Source organism: Muntiacus reevesi, chromosome 8 (genome assembly GCF_963930625.1).
Source record: "Muntiacus reevesi chromosome 8, mMunRee1.1, whole genome shotgun sequence".
Classification (NCBI taxonomy): Eukaryota; Metazoa; Chordata; class Mammalia; order Artiodactyla; family Cervidae; genus Muntiacus; species Muntiacus reevesi.
In genome coordinates, this window is record NC_089256.1 from 42854127 (window position 1) to 42861538 (window position 7412).

General features: G+C 42.8%; 1 protein-coding gene across 3 annotated transcripts in view; it reads right to left on the reverse strand.

The window, feature by feature from the left end:
- B4GALT4 (beta-1,4-galactosyltransferase 4) overlaps positions 1 to 7082 on the reverse strand; it is a 28864-nt gene extending 21782 nt beyond the window's left edge. The window contains exons 1-2 of one of the 3 annotated variants that reach the window (XM_065943093.1): positions 6948 to 7029; positions 5142 to 5210 (exon numbers count right to left, since the gene is read on the reverse strand). The gene's annotated coding sequence lies outside the window, so the exon portion shown is untranslated. Of the gene's footprint in view, positions 1 to 5141; positions 5211 to 6947 lie in introns of those variants that run through there. The other 2 variants (XM_065943092.1, XM_065943094.1) reach the window with 2 other exon arrangements.
- Between the last annotated feature and the right edge of the window lie 330 nt (positions 7083 to 7412).

The window sequence follows — 7412 nt, forward strand, 5'->3', positions numbered from 1 at the left end:
TACTTCTCCTGAATAAACTCATTTTGCTTGTAAAGTAACTGGCTGTTTTACTGGCAAGGGAAGGACAGAAATGATAACAGCCATTTACATGTACAGGTCATTTAAACTCAGACTGTGCTCCTAATGGCCAAAACTGGAAGCATCTGAGCAAGAAAATAATGATAGCATTGTATTTTAATCCACAGAATAAAATGAATACACGAACCTATGGACACCTTATCTTTGACAAAGGAGGCAAGGATATACAATGGAAAAAAGACAATCTCTTTAACAAGTGGTGCTGGGAAAACTGGTCAACCACTTGTAAAAGAATGAATCTAGAACACTTTCTAACACCATACACAAAAATAAACTCAAAATGGATTAAAGATCTAAATGTAAGACCAGAAACTATAAAACTCCTAGAGGAGAACATAGGCAAAACACTCTCCGACATAAATCACAGCAAGATCTTCTATGACCCACCTCCCAGAATATTGGAAATAAAAGCAAAAATAAACAAATGGGACCTAATGAAAATTAAAAGCTTTTGCGCAACAAAGGAAACTATAAGTAAGGTGAAAAGACAGCCCTCAGATTGGGAGAAAATAATACCAAATGAGGAAACAGACAAAGGATTAATCTCAAAAATATACAAGCAACTCCTGAAGCTCAATTCCAGAAAAATAAATGACCCAATCAAAAAATGGGCCAAAGAACTAAACAGACATTTCTCCAAAGAAGACATACAGATGGCTAACAAACACATGAAAAGATGCTCAACATCACTCATTATTAGAGAAATGCAAATCAAAACCACAATGAGGTACCATTATACGCCAGTCAGGATGGCTGCTATCCAAAAGTCTACAAGCAATAAATGCTGGAGAGGGTGTGGAGAAAAGGGAACCCTCTTACACTGTTGGTGGGAATGCAAACTAGTACAGCCACTATGGAAAACAGTGTGGAGATTTCTTAAAAAACTGGAAATAGAACTGCCATATGACCCAGCAATACCACTTCTGGGCATACACACTGAGGAATCCACATCTGAAAGAGACACGTGTACCCCAATATTCATCGCAGCACTGTTTATAATAGCCAGGACATGGAAGCAGCCTAGATGCCCATCAGCAGATGAATGGATAAGGAAGCTGTGGTACATATACACCATGGAATATTACTCAGCCATTAAAAAGAATTCATTTGAATCAGTTCTAATGAGATGGATGAAACTGGAGCCCATTATACAGAGTGAAGTAAGCCAGAAAGATAAAGAACATTACAGCATACTAACACATATATATGGAATTTAGAAAGATGGTAACGATAACCCTATATGCAAAACAGAAAAAGAGACACAGAAGTACAGAACAGAATTTTGAACTCTGTGGGAGAAGGTGAGGGTGGGATGTTTCGAAAGAACAGCATGTATATTATCTATGGTGAAACAGATCACCAGCCCAGGTGGGATGCATGAGTCAAGTGCTCGGGCCTGGTGCACTGGGAAGACCCAGAGGAATCGGGTGGAGAGGGAGGTGGGAGGGGGGATTGGGATGGGGAATACGTGTAATTCTATGACTGATTCATATCAATGTATGACAAAACCCACTGAAAAATAAAAAAAATTAAAAAAAGAATAAAATGAATATCCATTAGTCCATACTGATATAAACGATCAAATAAATAAATGGGAAAGGGCAGCTCTTTCTTACAATAACCTTTCAATTAATAAAGAAGCAAGAAATGGGGGGGGATCACCATTAGGCAAACATCACTGTAAATAATTGTGGCAGACAAGATCCCCCAATTGGTGCTAAAATTAGTAGGTAAAAATTTGAGGATAAACAGTTTACCTAGTCTCAAAGTATCTCCTCTCAAATAATATAGTCAAAGCTGTGGTTTTTCCAGTAGTCATTGACGGATGGGAGAGTTGGACCAACAAGATTGAACTCCAAAGAACTGATGCTTTCAAACTGTGATGCTAGACAAGACACTTGAAAGTACCATGGGCTGCAAGGAGACCAAACCACTCAGTCCTAAAGGAAATCAACCCTGAATATTCATTGGAAGGACTGATGCTGAAGTTCCAATACTTTGGCCACCTGATGGGAAGAGCCAACTCATTGGAAAAGACCCTGATGCTGAGAAAGATTGGGGGCAGGAGAAGGGGATGACAGAAGACGAGATGGTTGGGTGGCATCACCGACTCAATGGGCATGAGTTCGAGCAAGCTCCAGGGGATAGTTAAGGACAGGGAAGCCTGGCATGAGGCAGTCCATGGGATCGCAAAGAGTCAGACAAGACTGAGCGACTAAAAAACAAACAAAGGGAAAGAGTAACTTTACAGTGAAGAAACCTAGCAGATATCACCTTAACTAGCAATCAACATTAGCATCATCAGTGATAAGACCTATCAACCTCATGAATCAGTGACGAATTGCATTCTACCAAATAACTAATCAGTACTTTTCTACAAAATATCTTCATTCTACAAAACAACTGGTACTCTTCAAAAGGGTCAAGGTAATGAAGAATAAGGCAAAACTGAGGAATTACTTAGACTGAAGGAGACTAAGGGGAAATAACTAAATGCAAGGTAGGATCCTTGACAGCATATGGAAACAGAAAAAAATTCATTGGCAGGAAAACTGATGAAATTCAAATAAAGTCTATCGTTAATAGTATTGATAACTGAACAATGGTTCTGTAAAGGATCAATATAAGGGAAGTTGAGTGAATTCTCTGTACAATATTTGCAACTTTTCTCTAAGTCTAAAATTAATTACAACTAAAGCTAAAAAGTCAAAGGCTCTGTATAATCCAAGTCAACACACAGCAGTGAGGTTAACTTAATTCTCAAGGAGAATCACTATTTCTTTGTATTCCTAGTGCCTCACACTGATCTGACACATAATAGGTGCTAAATGTGGTAAATATTGAATGACTTTCTAGGATACACTAGTTGAAATTCATAACAACATACAATAATCCCCAACTACTACTAAAATAAATGTGACATAGTATAAAAGGAAAAAAATAAAGATTAATAAAGAAGGGGAAAAATTAACTGGGCATAAAATTCCATTTAGGGAAGATTTTTAAAACTGAAAAAGGGTCAACCCCATGCTAGCTTTCTTTGGTTTACTAACACCAATGCTTTTCTAAGGGTACAGGCCCTATCTCTAATAAATGATGCTTTCTTAGTCATGCCCACCACCTTTTGCTCCTCTACCACTGACTTTTCAAAAGCAGTACTTCCCTTTTCTGACTCTAGGAGGAGATGCTGTTTAGCCTGCCACCACCTCCCTGAACCCACGGAGCACACAGTGTCCCTGCCTCCTGGGCAAGAAGGGCCTGATGGTACCGCATCACCTATTTTACAAGGGTTGGCATGAAACAGTCAGGAAACAGGAAATAAATTCAACCGGGAAAGGACTGAAATTGTTTCATTTAGTCTATGTTATGCAGCATGAAAGGATTCATAAGAATTTCCAATGGGGGATTTTAATGGAGGCTCATTGTGTATTTGTGCGTCACTCTGAGTTATCCCAGAGAACGCTACAGTGGGGTCAGCTGAAGTTCCCTTTCTGCCATTATTAGAAGCACATCAATGAGAGGCTGAAGAAGGTCTGAGGTAATGGAAAAAACAAGGGTTTTGAAGCCACGAAAGCTAATTCAAATCTGGTTACCAGATGCATGAATGGTGCTGGGCAAATGACCTAAAGCTGAGTCTGTTTTGCCATTTATTTTAAAAACATTTCTCACAGTGTGATTTCAAAAGTGCCTATATCAAATGCAGAGGGAAATATGTTAAGATTGCAGATTCCTGGGCCCTGCTCCAGAGCTAATGGATTAGAACACCTGGGCCTGGGACTCAGGAAAATGAATTTTTAACAAGCTCCCCAGGTGATTTTTATACGCATTAAAGTTTGAGAATTGATGAAATAAGAGATTGGACCTGTAATGCAATAGATCTTCAGAAACATTCCATTTTCCTTCTGGTGAGGCAAAGCAGTAAGAAGATATGTGAAAAGAAGATGCTTAAAATGCATTTGAATAGCTTTCGACTCCATCATTTAGAAAATTATTCTAAGAAATAATCAGACAGGTAAACCATGATACTCAAACCAACATTACTTAAAACAACCAAAAATTCAAAAGAATCAAAATGCTAACAATAGGGACAACAGACAGAGATTTGCTCAGTAGTGTCTGACTCTTTGCGACCCCACAGACTGTCACCCATTAGGCTCCTCTGTCCATGGGATTCTCCAGGCAAGAATGCTAGAAAGTAAAAGTGAAGTCGCTCAGTTGTGTCCGACTCTGCAACCCCATGGACTATAGCCTACCAGGGTCCTTCGTCCATGGGGTTTTCCAGGCAAGAATACTAAAGTGGGCTGTCATTTCCTTTTCCAGGGAATTTTATCAACCCAGGGATCAAACCTGGGTCTCCAGCATTGCAGGCAGATTCTTTACCATCTGAGCCACCAGGGAAGCTGATTGAATGAATTACAATACCTACATATGATGGCACACATGCTTTCCTTAAAATGGCACTTAAAAATTTAACTACACAGGAAAATACTCAAGATAGCCAAGAGAGAAAAAAAAACCAGAACATAAAAATGTACGTAGAATACAATCCACATTATGCTACGTATGTGTGGTGTACATGCCTTTTATATATAAAACGCCAGAAAGAATTACTGGTGACTGTCTCTTAATAATAGAGAAATATTATTTCTTCAAAATCTATTTTTTAAAAAATAGGGTTATAATCAGAAACGAAGTTTTTTTTTCTGATGACTATGTAGTTTTTCTTTAAAACTACTATATTAAAATTTAGAGACGACACAATAGACAGGGATTATAATTTACCTAAGTTTATTAGCAATTTATTAACATAACTAGAAAGGAAATCTGTTTTAAAGAGGCCTCAATGAGCCCAAATCTTAAAAAACTTCAGAAGGGGTCAATAATTTCCCATGCCAGAGAACTCTGTGGTCTCTCTTTGCAATTCCTATTCCTAGGCTCCATCCCCAGGAGATCTTTATTTCCAAGGCCCAAGGTGGGGCCAGGTAATCAATATTTTGGGTTTGAGAAACCATTGTTCATCGATGGCTTTTCTAAAAAAAAGAGAGAAGAAAACCACCACTGACTTGCTTTGAATGTTTCCACTTTGAATTAAAGATCTTCAAAGAAACAGTTCTCAAGTCTTGCATGCATTTCTGGAAAAAACACACATTATTAATAGCTCAGTTTAAACTAGATACCAAAAGCTTATTCTATCAAGCGGCACCTAAAATATACTAAGAGTTTTATTGCCCCCTGCAACATTGTGTAATCAAACAGTTCAGTACTGCTCTTTAACAGATGTTTTTAATCAGATTAAAAATGCACACTGAAGGGAAGCAAGATATGCCACACCAAAATAGGCCACTTTGACATACTGATTATTTTGAATTAAAGTTACTTAACAGCCTGTGTAAGGACACTTTACCCTTCTTTCTTCCCCTAAAAGCAGAAATAAATCCCACATGAAAGGTGCCTTTTCTATAACAGGAGGGCACCAGGATCAGACATCCTTATTATCAGAGATAAGAAACAAGGTGGAGAGCTAAGTACAACAAACCTTAACACTTTTTCATTAATTTACTACCCCAAACCCAAACTTCTTTGTCTTACCAATTCTTCACATATGTGGTGTTTCTTTGTCTAAAAGATATAAAGGCTGCCTGCTTTGGTTACTTCTTTGAGCCTCCTATTTTTAAGGGATCCCACTGGCATGAAATTAAATTTGGTTTTCTCCTGTTAATTTGTTATATGTCAATCCAATTTAATTATTAGTCTAGCCAAAGAACCTAGAAGGGGTTAAGAAGAAAAGTTTTTCTCCCCTACAATACAAACAGGCACGTGAAAATTTTGCACTTTCATAGGGTTTAAAGGCCAACCCAGCTCTAGAAGATAAAATTCCAAAAGGAAAACTATGGTCCTAATTGAGCATTAGCTCCAGAGTGATATTCCAGCACTCCAGCCCCCTTGTTCAGCCCGGGTGCCTAGGACAGCCCTCCACCCTTCTTTTGAAGCCCACTTTCTCAGCCTAGACCCTGAATCTTAGCCATCTCTATCCGCGATTCCTTGACTTTCTCGCATCCTCAATGTTATTTTTCTTTTTTAACATTAATTTAGAAGTTAAACAAACACCACCCCCAACCTTCAAAGGACTGTGTTCTTCCGGCTCCCTTTCATCACCCGACGGCTGTGCCCGGGCCGCCTCCGCGCCCTCATCGCTCACCCACTCTTGAACACCGTGCAACCCGGCACAGGCCCACGCTATTGATGACTGCTCTCCCGAGGCCACCAACCCAAAGGCCCTTCCTCAGCCCCCATCCTCATGGGCTTTGGATCAACAGACAGTGAGTGGATGGACGCAGAGCCAGACTAAGAGTAGAGAGCTGATACACTTCACCATTCAGTCGATCCTCACCACTAGCCGGCCCCTCCCTGAAGGCCACAGGATGGGATCAGCGGGTGGGTTTCCCAACAGAAACCCCGGGGAAAGGGCTCCAAAGAGGAAGGGGCATCTTCACGCTGATGCTCCCCGCACGGGCAGAAGTGCTGGTGGCGACCCCAGAACCGTGACGCGGGGCCTCGGGGGATGACCCCTGGATTCCTACCTGGCAGCATCTCGCTCGGCCATCCTTCCGGCAGCAGAGAGAGCGCCGCAGTGGTGCCCTCACCTAAGCGGGTGCCTCCCGCTGGGCTCGGCCTCCGCAGGCCCCCTGCCCGGCCCCGCCGCCCGGGAGGAGGCAGGACAGCCCTCCGAGGCCCGGCCCGCGCGCGCCTAGCCGCAACCCGGGGACCGACCCGCCCTGCTGCCCGGCGATGCCCACACGGCGCCCGTCGCCCTCCGCGTGAAACCTTCCGTCCCGGGCACCGGTGGAGCGGAGGCCCCACGAACTCACCCCAGACGCCGCGGCGACGAGCACCGCCCGCAGAAAGCGGAGACGCGGAGCAACGGCTGTGGGGACCGCCCTCGCCGCCGGGAGGAGGCTCCACTCGCCTGCTCCGCCCCCGCCCGCGTCGGGAGTCGCTACGGCCAGGCCCCGGGCGGGTCTGCGCGGTCCTCCGCTGGGCGGGCCAGACGGATGCCAGCCCTCCACCCCCTACCCTCGGTCTCCTCCCCGCTCCGCTCCCCGCGGCGACCGAAGGGGAAGCTGGAGGGCAAAGGACCGCTTGTTCTTTGGGTGATCTTAATAAAGCCCTGTGCCAATACTGCGCGAGGGTCTGGGCACTTCTCAAATTACATCCTTGTAAATATTCATAAAGCTTTGGGAAGGAGATAGGAACTTGTCCATTTTCCGGAGTAGAAAACTGAGGTTTTACAAGTTAATAAATTTACCTTACATCACCCTGTGTTAAGCCGCTGT